This window comes from Perognathus longimembris, chromosome 11 (assembly GCF_023159225.1).
Source record: "Perognathus longimembris pacificus isolate PPM17 chromosome 11, ASM2315922v1, whole genome shotgun sequence".
In the NCBI taxonomy this organism is placed as follows: domain Eukaryota; kingdom Metazoa; phylum Chordata; class Mammalia; order Rodentia; family Heteromyidae; genus Perognathus; species Perognathus longimembris.
In genome coordinates, this window is record NC_063171.1 from 13,997,887 (window position 1) to 14,009,137 (window position 11,251).

The following is an 11,251-nucleotide window of genomic DNA, read 5'->3' on the forward strand; positions in this document are numbered from 1 at the left end:
AGTTTAAGCACCAGGAAACTTTTTGTTATTATGGAGTAAGTCTATTATAATTGAAAAGCCTGAATTCATTAAGTGTACTTTTGTAACTTTTGTAATTTAATCTAGTCATATTGTCTTATGAGCAGAGTATGGCCTGAGTGCCTCCTGCTTTTTAGATTTAATTAACTTATACACAAATTGATGCACTACTTGATAAAATTTAATAAGGCTTTATAGACACTTCAAAATGAGATGAATTTTCTATATAGTTAGAAAAAGCATATGCAATCTGTCACACACTATTTCTGTCTTACACTAGATCTAACTTTTAAAAATATAGTATCATCTTCACATCTATTTTATATTTCAAACACTGGGAAATATGCAGATATAGCAACCTACTGCATCAATTTCTTTTCTAATCTGAATCTATTTTAAAGACTATTGTTGAGCACTGCTGGCTCCTGCCTATCTTTCTAGCTGTTCAAAAAGCAGAGATCAGAGGAACATGATTAAAAATCAACCAGGGCAGAAAAATCTGTAAGACTCCATATCTAATCAAACAATCATAACAGACTGGCTGGATACCAGTAGCTCACACTTGTAATCTTAGTTTGTCACGACCCTGAGATCTGAGAATTGTGGCTCATGTCACCCTTGATAGAAAAGACAATGAGAGTCTTATCTCCAATAAACTATTTATAAAAATCCAGAAGTGACACTGTGTCTCAAGTAGTAAAGCACTAGGCTTGAACACAAGGAGACTCAGGAACAGTGACCAGTCTGAGTTCAAGCCCCCAAACTGGAGAGGTGGGGGGAGGGCAGGGATGTGGTTCCATTGGTAGACTATCTTCATCCTCATGAGTAAGGAAGACAAAAAAATAGCATGGGTCCTTATTTCATGCCCCAGTATTAGAACACTTTTTAAAAATATATTCATTTCATTGTATTCACTTTTGAAGAAAATATTCCAAGTTTATATTTCCTCCATTTGTTGTACTTTTACTAACCAAAAACTTCTTAATATATTCGATGTATCATTTTTCCCATAAGACTTCCTCTATTAAGGTACCAATACATATTGATTGCTTAATATTATTTAGCACACATTAATCAATAATAATATATACTATAATAATACACATTGTTTCGGGGCATATATATAATCTGAAGGAAGAACATCAAACTCAGAGAATACCATTACAAACACCTGGCTGTGTCCTCAAGTGATATAGTGGCTTGACTTCATCCTGCTAATTTTAAAAGACAGAGGAAGAGAATTGATTAAATTAGCCATCACATAGTAGTCTACAGAGATAGTAGACAAGAATCAAGTTATAGTTACTTTTGAAAATTTACTTAAGTATGAGATATTATGTATGCTTGAAAGTTCATTGTGGCTAAATTCAGTAGTTTATGTTTATAATTCCAGCCACATGTGAGGTAACAAAAAAATTTGAAATCATGTGAACTCATACCAGCTATGCCAAAAATGAATGAGACCTCAATAAAACCAATAAAAAGTTAAACACCATAGCTTATACCTGTCATGATACCTATACAGAAAACATAGATAAGAAGACTGTGGTCCAGATTAGACTAAGGATGAATATGTTAACCAAGCTGAAAAATGGTAAAAGTAAAAGGGTTTGAGGTATAGCTTAAAATGTAGAACATCTAACAAGCTAAAGACCCGGAATTCAAGTCTCAGTACTGCAAGTCACTTTTAATAATTAAATAACAGTTGAATTTTACACAGTATTTTTGAAAACAAAGAAAGAAATTCTAAAAATAACATTTTGGATCTAAAAATGTCTGGCCAGATGAGAAATAAATGGTCATTGTACCATGGATATTTTTACGAAGATATATAAATATGAAACTCATTTTGAAGAAGTTCAGAGTTCTGATGATGATACATAAGGCTTGTATTAGATAGTGCTAGGAAAAATAAATGCTTATCTTAAATTTCTATGGGCATGGTAGAGTCATTTCAGATGGGTCAAGCAAAACTTGAACTTAACTTCTGTCCTTGGTATATTCTTTGGTAGGAGACCACTTGAGCAGAAGGCTCAAAGCCATAGCCAGTAACACAGAAATAAACAAAAAAAAATGTGGATTTTTATAGAGCAAGTGGAAACAAGAATCTTAAATTATCTATAGAAAATAAGTATATCAATATTCAGTTGGATACATGTGATGAAGACACCACGACTACAAACTTAACTTGTAAGCCAATGACATATGAAAACAACATATAACCTTGGGAATTTTACCTAAGACTTGAGGGATAACAAGTAATATTAGCATGAATAATAGAAGTCAGAAACACTTACTAAATACTTTCTCTGTGTCATAAAATATTATTTTTTTCTTTTTTCTGATTAGTTCTGTCAATATTATCATGATGATTAATTTACAAAAAAAATCAAGAAGAATTTCAGAAAAGTAACTTAAGGATCACACTGCATACACGAATTAATGCCAGCAATTAAACATTGGAAGAATATCTGATGTTGTGGCGCAGGCCTGTTATACTATCTACTCAGAAGGCCGAAATCCAAGGATCATAGTTCAAAAACAGCCCTGGCAGGAAAACCAAGAGACTTGTATCTACAGTTAACTAACAAAAAGCTAGAAATGGAGGTATGACTCAAGTGGTATAAGGCAAAGACTGAACACAAAAGCTCAAAAGGTCAGAAACAGAACCAAGACACCCAGTTTAAGCACAGGTTGGGCACAAACAAACAAGGATACAGAAGAGTGATTGCAGTGCCTGTATTCTTTTTTTTTTTTTTTTTTTACTCATTTATTGTCAAAGTGATGCACAGAGAGGTTACAGTTTCATACCTTAGGCCTTGGGTACATTTCTTGTACTGTTTGTTACCTCCTCCCTCATTCCCCCTTTTCCTCTCCCCCCATGAGTTGTTCAGTTGGTTCACACCAAATGGTTTCGCAAGTATTGTTTTTGGAGTAGTTTGTCTTTTTATCCTTTGTCACTCAATTTTGATATTCCCTTTCACTTCCCTAGTTCTAATACCTGTATATAAAGTATCCAGTGTACTCAGATGAGATACAGTGATAGTGATAGTGAAAGTACAACCACAGGAAGGGGATACAAGAGGATCATCAACAAAAGAAGCTAAGGTTTCACATGGCATGTTGACAGTAATTACAACAGTGATATAACACTTGTTTCCATAACATGGAGTTCATTTCACTTAGCATCATCTTATGCATTCATGAGGGCATAGCTATTAGGCTCTTGTGATCCTCTGACTATCCTAAACCTGTGCTAATTATTCCGTATGAGGGAGACCATACAGTCCATGTTTCTTTGGGTCTGGCTCACTTCACTTAGTATAATATTTTCTAAGTCCTTCCATTTCCTTACGAATGGGACAATGTCATTATTTCTGATATATGCATAAAATTCCATTGTGTGTATGTACCACATTTTCCTGATCCATTCGTCTACTGAGGGGCATCTGGGTTAGTTCTGTAATTTAGCTATGACAAATTGTGCTGCGATGAACATTGCTGTGCTGGTGGCTTTAGTGTGTTCTTGTTTGTGGTCTTTTAGGTAGATACCCAAAAGTGGGGCTGCTGGGTCATAGGGGAGCTCTATGTTTAGCCCTCTGAGGAATCTCCATACAGCACTCCAGAGTGGCTGAACCAGTTTACATTCCCACCAACAATGAAGTAGCATTCCCTTTTGGCCACAAAACTAACAATAGTACCCCTATTCTTTACTGCTGAAAATAAGCGATCTACATCAATGCTCACGGGAGAGAGAGAGAGAGAGAGAGAGAGAGAGAGAGAGAGAGAGAGAGAGAGAGAGAGAGAGAGAGAGAGAGAGAGAGAGAGAGAGAGTGAACACTACTAGAACCATCAATAAGTGCTTCTAAGTCCTAATGGGAAGCCAATGAGCAAGTCGACTAAGTACTGTCAGATATACGTATAGAAAATTAATGTTTATTTTAAAGTAGAAAACAGTGCCTCTCCCCAGTTTCCTATATCAGTAATTATTTTTTCCGATGTAAATTACATTTGCAGCAAACTATTTTTATTCCTTAATATTTTATGCAAAAAAGTGTCAAGCTACTGTTTAAATATAAACTAACAGTGGAAGAATTATATTAAATTTAAGTCATAATCAAATAGAAGTTTAATATAAAATAAAAATTCATATAAAGACTAGTTTTATTACTATTTTATAAAAATTTGCACAGCACTATATGTGTAATTTGTACATATATAAAACACTAGAGATAACAGAAACATACAATGAGACAACTACATATATAAAACCATGTTCTATATTATATGTATAATTTATATATATTTATCATATGTATTACATATATAAAATAAACTGTCGTAATCCTAGGTAAAAATAATTTGTAACTATTGAATGTAGATGAGGAAAATCTGAATCCATTTTCCCCAAGTAAAAGTGATTAGGAATAAAGTTACATGGCACTGACTTCCCTCTTTGGAAGTGAATCTTTAGGTGGAGAAGTTGAAATTCATTTAAGGTATACATGCTGGTAGAAAGCTGCCTCTGATATTGTTTTATATGAATTATTGCCTTTAATTATGGTTGTGTTTGTATGGGGGCTCATGCATGGATATGCAGGAATTCTCTGATTTGATATATAATACAATCTCTTCTTTTTATATATTGAATTTCCTTTGTGTTTTTATACTTCTTCATTTCATATTCTAGAGCCAAAATTTTAGTCAATTTTATGTTCTACAAATTTCTTCTCTTTGTATCTTTCTTTTTTACACTATTAATAATGTTTCTACTACAGTGAGTTTTAAATTTACTATGGAGGAAATATTAATATTTTATATTAATTCATATTTTATCCTGTTTTCTTTACAAACATCTCCATGAGTGGATATCATGAGTAAATTATTCAGGAGACTGAATTCTGAGGATTGTGATTTGAAGACAGCCCAAGCACAAAGTGTATGGTAGAGGCTCAACTCTAATCACCACAATGGTAAAGCAAAAACCTTGAGTGGTGAAGCTAAGGTGCCAGCTAAGGGGCCAGCCTGAGTCCAAATGAAAGGACTGGTATCAAAAACGTAAAGTAAAATCTTTACTCTCAAAATTCAAATGTCCTTTGTGTTTTCTAATGTAACCTTAAACCGTGTATGCTGGTATTGGAACTAGGAAATTGAAAGGGAATACCAAAATTGAGAGACACAAGGTAAAAAAAAGACAAACAAATACAAAAGCAATACTTGCAAAACTGTTTGGTGTAAGTGAACTGAACGCCTCAGGGGGGGAAAGGGTAAGGGGGAGAGGGGAGGGGGGTATGAGGGACAAGGTAACAAACAGTACAAGAAATGTATCCAATGCCTAACGTATGAAACTGTAACCTCTCTGTACATCAGTTTGATAATAAAAATTTGAAAAAAAAAAAAAAAAAGGGTTTTAACCCATTAGTTATTATCCCACAGATTGTGAAAGAAAAATTTCGTGATCCTTTTTTTTTTTTTTTAAACCTGTGTGTCTGGGTACCATCCTTGAGCTTTTGTGTTTAAGGCTAGTGGTCTACCACTTGAGCTAAATTCTACTTCCAGATGTTTGTTGTCATTTGGGACTAGATCCAAGAAAGAATAGAATAATGTTGAGTGTAAAATTGTTGAGGAGAGCAAGCAGAGTAGTCAGGGTTGTGACATAAAAGTAAACTTAAGCAAAGCACCCGGGGTTCATGCCTATATTCCTTACCACTCAGGAGACTGACATCTGAGGTCTGTGGTTTAAAGCCAGCCAGGGAAGAAAAGCCCTTGATTATTACCTCCAATCAAGACAAAATGTCATAAGTGGAGCTGTAGCTTTCTGTGTTGTTTTGTTTTTCGCAAGGCTTACACTCTACCTCTTTTTTTTTTTTTTTTTTTTTTCGCCAGTCCTGGGCCTTGGACTCCGGGCCTGAGCACTGTCCCTGGCTTCTTCCTGCTCAAGGCTAGCACTCCGCCACTTGAGCCACAGCGCCGCTTCTGGCCGTTTTTTGTATATGTGGTGCTGGGGAATCGAACCTAGGGCCTCGTGTATTCGAGGCAGGCAGTCTTGCCACTAGGCTATATCCCCAGCCCTACACTCTACCTCTTGATTTACACATCTACTTGCAGCTTTTTGATGGGCAATTGGAAATAAAATAGCTAGGATTATAAGTGTGACTCACTGACATTCAGGTAAATTTAAAGATTTCTCCTTAATAAAATGGAAACAATACCTCAAACGTAAATCCTTTAACACAACAAAATACAAAAAAAAAAAAAAAGTCATAGCTAAGAGATAGCATACTATAAATATCCACCTGATTTTCCGGATAACTATGTAGTTTACAACATATAACAACAACAATAATAATAATAGTAATTTGATTTTAAAATGAGGACTAGTACTGAATGAACTTTTCTTGGAAGGAAGATACAAATGGCCAGTTGGCATAGGGAAAAAAAAAATAAAATATCACTACTATATGGAAATTCAAATCCAGACCACAAAGATAGAACATTTCTCTACTACTATCAAATGTCGACTATCAAAGACTAAAAAGTGCTGATGAACTATGTGCAGAATGGGAAACCCTAGCTCACTGTTTTTGTTATTGAATTGGTACATCTATTATTGAAAACATTGTAAACCAACCAACCAATAAACAAACTTGGCACTTGCCACATGATCCAAATACCACTAGATACTTTGAATATCAAAAAAAAGTATCTAAACTCGCATATTTGTTGTATCATTAGTCAAAAACAGTCAAGAAATTCAAACACCCTAACTATCCACTTGTGGACAAAATGAAGAAAACTTGTGACATATATGCATTAAAATGTTATTTAGGCATGAAAGATGGTTGAATCTTGTCATTACAATGACTTGCAGCGGTCTTAGCATCACTACGTGAAGGGACCTAAGCCAGGCACCAAGACCAAGTGCCACATGATCTCACTCCTGTGGAGTCCAAAATGCTGATTACATGGAAATGGAAAGTTAGAATTATGAATATGAGAGGCTGAGGAGAGAAGAATGGAGTGAGGGGTGCACTAAATTATAGTTACCTAGGAGTAACAATTCTTGAATATCATTGGATAATTAAAACAATAATGTAGCTGGGTGGCAAGGGCTCATGCCTGCAATCCCAGCTACTCAGGAGTCTGAGATCTGAAGATCGCTGTTCAAAGCCAACCTGGCAGGAAAGCAAGTTTGTTTGAAGGTTGTCACCACAAAGCAGTGATAATTGTTGGCAAAGTTTTTTATGTCTAACCAGATGGAAATATTATGTACTATATACATACATCTAATTTTGAGGTTAGTCCCATTAACTGGATCCAGATATATGAGGGTATTTGAAAATTAGTTAAGACATAAAGTGAATTTTAAAAAGCAAAATTTAAATCATAAAACCAATCCATATAATGCTTCAATAATTTAAAAATTTGTATAAATTTTACACATTAAACCTTTATATGATTGTTGAGGAAGTATTATTAACATGGTGCCTTATATTATTCTAACTCTATAAAATTTAACTCATTTATTTTAGTAAGTGTATGAGAGTTGTCAAAATGTGTGTTTTGGATAACTTTGTTCTGGTTATAAATTTAGAATATTATGCCTATTTCACTAATTCAAAATATACACATTGTTCAATATCCCATTCATAACTCGTCAGAAAGAAAATATTATTTGTTTTCATTTATTAAGAAATCACATTGTAAATTTGGAAATCTATAAACCTCAAGAGAGTTAAATTTTCTTTCATATTATATTTGTACATTATCTCATCTCAAATTTTGCAGCTTCTCAAATAATATACATTACTGTAAATTTCAGCTATGGTTGTTTTCTTGAATATTTTTTGTGCCCTTTGCAGAGATTCATGCTATAACAGTGAAACGCACTTGGAAAGTTTCTGGAAGCAGTTTTTTATTCCATGATATGTGTCTTTCTATCTAACTGTAATAGAGTTGCCATTCGTGTAAACATATTTGTGGCTGTGTCAGTTTGTGTGAAGCCCATTGAGACAGAGAAAAAATGTAATCTCTATGAAAGACAATTTCAACTGATTTCTCAAGAGTCCAAGGCCTATTGTAATGCATTAGAAATAACTGTCAGAATGTGAAAACCTGAATATCATATCCATTCCATGAGACATTCGTGAGGCTTTCTTTTATTCCAATACTGTCTTTGTAAAGCATCTAAACAGATGAATGTATAAAGCAAATATGTGTTTGAGTGCATTAACTGATATTTTTGGAAAAGTGCTACTAGTAGAAAAGGACTAATCTTAACACTGATGTTTAAACTTGCATAAAATTAATGTTATCATAGAAAGTCCAAAAGTAATCACTTTTCTAACATAGTATATCTTTTTTCTTATTACAATGTCTAGAATTTTCATGTCTAGCACTCTCAGGGATATAACCAACTTACACAGTAGTCTGATTTATAAATATTTTAAAAACAATGTTTATAGGATCTATTTTGATTATCAAATATCAACATATAATGTCCTACATAAGTATAGTAGAATATGATTTTAGAAATAGTGGTTCGATAAATCATATATGTTCCTATATACTACATACCATAATTAAAAAAATAAAGTACACAAATCACATGAAATAATAAAAACAACATGCTGCTTAATAGCGATATGTACAAATTTATATATTACATTATGTGGAAATTATGTATTTTTAGTAACAAAAACTTGTATTTTAATTAGGCCAAGGAATTGAAAATTATAAAACATTTCTAATGTAATTATTACTCTTTCCTTTCTAAAACTAGCATAAATTTACATTGTTATTAAGAACGCACAAATATTATAACATTAATATTATGCCTGAGTTTCACAATCTGTCTATTTACACAATGGGTACTTGTTACACCACATAGAGTTCTGTGCATGTAATTTATATCAGACAATTCTTCATTTTCTAAAATCTGTCACTGGCTAATGGAATTTTTTTTCTTATTTATTGTCAAAGTGAAATACAGAGAGGTTACAGTTTAATACGTTATGACTTGGGTACATTTCTTGTACTGTTTGTTACCTCCTCTCTCATTCCCCCATCTCCCCTCCCCTTTTTTCTTCCCCCCCCCCCCATGAGTTGTTCAGTTGGTTTACACCCAATGGTTTTGCAAGTATTGCTTTTGGAGTTGTTTGTCTTTTCATCCTTTGTCTCTCGATTTTGATATTCCCTTTCACTTCCCTAGTTCTAATATCAGTATATACAGTATCCAGTGTACTCAGATAAGATACAGTGATAGTGCAGGTAGGGGATACAAGAAGATCATCAACAATAGAAGCTACGATTTCACGTGGCATATTGAAAGTAATTACAAGAGTGGTATAACAGTCGTTTCCATAACATAGTGTTCATTTCACTTAGCATCATCTTATGCATTCATAAGGACATAGCTATTAGTCTCTTGTGATCCTCTGCTGTGACTAGCAGATTTTTAAAATTTATAACATATATTTACATTTATGTTAGTCATTACAAATTCTATTTTGAAGTAACTTTAATTTACATGTATGTATTATAATTGACATGAAATTGTGTTTGTAGTATACCATGTGATGTTTTCATATATGAATACTTTGGGTAATATTGAAATCAAAGTCAGCCTACCTCTTTCATAATATATATCATTCGTTGGTAGTAAATATACTGGAATACCTAACTTCACTGAAATGTGTAGATCAGTCAGCATCTGGAGTGACATCATGTGCAGTAGAGCAACTAAAATTACTTTTTTCTCCCAAGTTACATATTAGTACCTACCCTGGTTTTAATTTGAAGTTTCTCCTACAGGTCCATATGTTAGACACTAATTTTCTAGTTGTAGTAGGTATTTTCTTTTTTTGTTCCTTACAGACAGCTTAAAGAAGGAAAAGTTATTTGGTTTACAGCTCCGAAATTTCCAGTCCGTGGACACATGACTGAATTTGGGGGAGAGTGTGAGCCAGAACATAGTGACTTCCTCACTTCATGGAAGCTAGTAGTTCTTGTGAGATTAACAGAAACAATTCAAGCACAAATTACCCTAAGAACCATTTTGCAGTGGCCTACATCCTCCCACCATGTCTCCTAAAGTTGCTACCACCTCCCAATCTAGCATAACTAACAGATTACCAAGATCCCAGCAGATAGCAATATGGGGAAAATTTCAACTTCAAAAGATGGTATTTTGCCAGTAGCCTCTGGTCCAGCTTATCATTCAAAAGGTATTTAAGGTATTTAACAAAGGATCCCACAAATCATAACTTCCAATATGGTTCACAAGTCCAAATGTTAAATCTCTTCTGCACACAGGACCAACATTTAACTGTGAGCTGTAAAACCCAAAAGGAAATTCCCTAGTTTAAATAGACACTGAATAAAAAGTGACATTACAAAATAAAATGATAACCAAAAAAAAAAAACAAAAAAAAACAACCCACTAGATCAAAGCAAAAGCAAAGCCCAACAGGGAAACTCTTGAAGCTCCATTGTTTTGTTTTGTTTTGTTTTGTTTTTTTGTATATGAAGCTTATGGTATTATGTGCTGAGCCCCATCTCTTTGACTTTATCTTTGTAGCCATATAGCCTAACTTGAGTTTGTTCCATTCATCTCATACAGTTTTCTTTGCCAATATTGCACATTCCTAACAGGTAAAACATCCTGGGGTCTGAGTTAAAGTTTAGGCTATGCCTTACAGCTTTCAAGTCACACCATAGCAGCCTTTCTTTGAAATCCTGGTCTGTAGTAGTCTCATAGCTAATCAGAATGTTGTGATCTAAGAAGGAAGGGTTGACCTGAGTCCAGGCAGTAAAGCCCTTGAGATTCTTATCTGCAATTAACCAGCAAAAAGCCAGAAGTGGAGCTGTGGCTCAAGTGTTCCAAGGACAGTCTTGAGTACGAAAAACAATTGAGAGTACAAGGCATTTAATTCAAGCCCCAACATTAGCATTAAAAATGAAAACAAAACAGAGAGAGAGAGAGAGAGAGAGAGAGAGAGAGAGAGGATAAATTTCACTAAAGAACTCAGTACCATTAAAAGACAACATAACATTGGTAGAATAGGAAAAGTGCCTTGAAGATATCTCAGGAATTGGCCAGAACACAGAAAAAGCAGATAGATGCATTGTATATATTAACTGCTTTGTTAAATGGCAAAAAAAAAAAAAATACCCTCAATACATATTCTACAAAATTAAAAAAAGTGAAGGAAAGAAATTGGTTGGGAGTGGT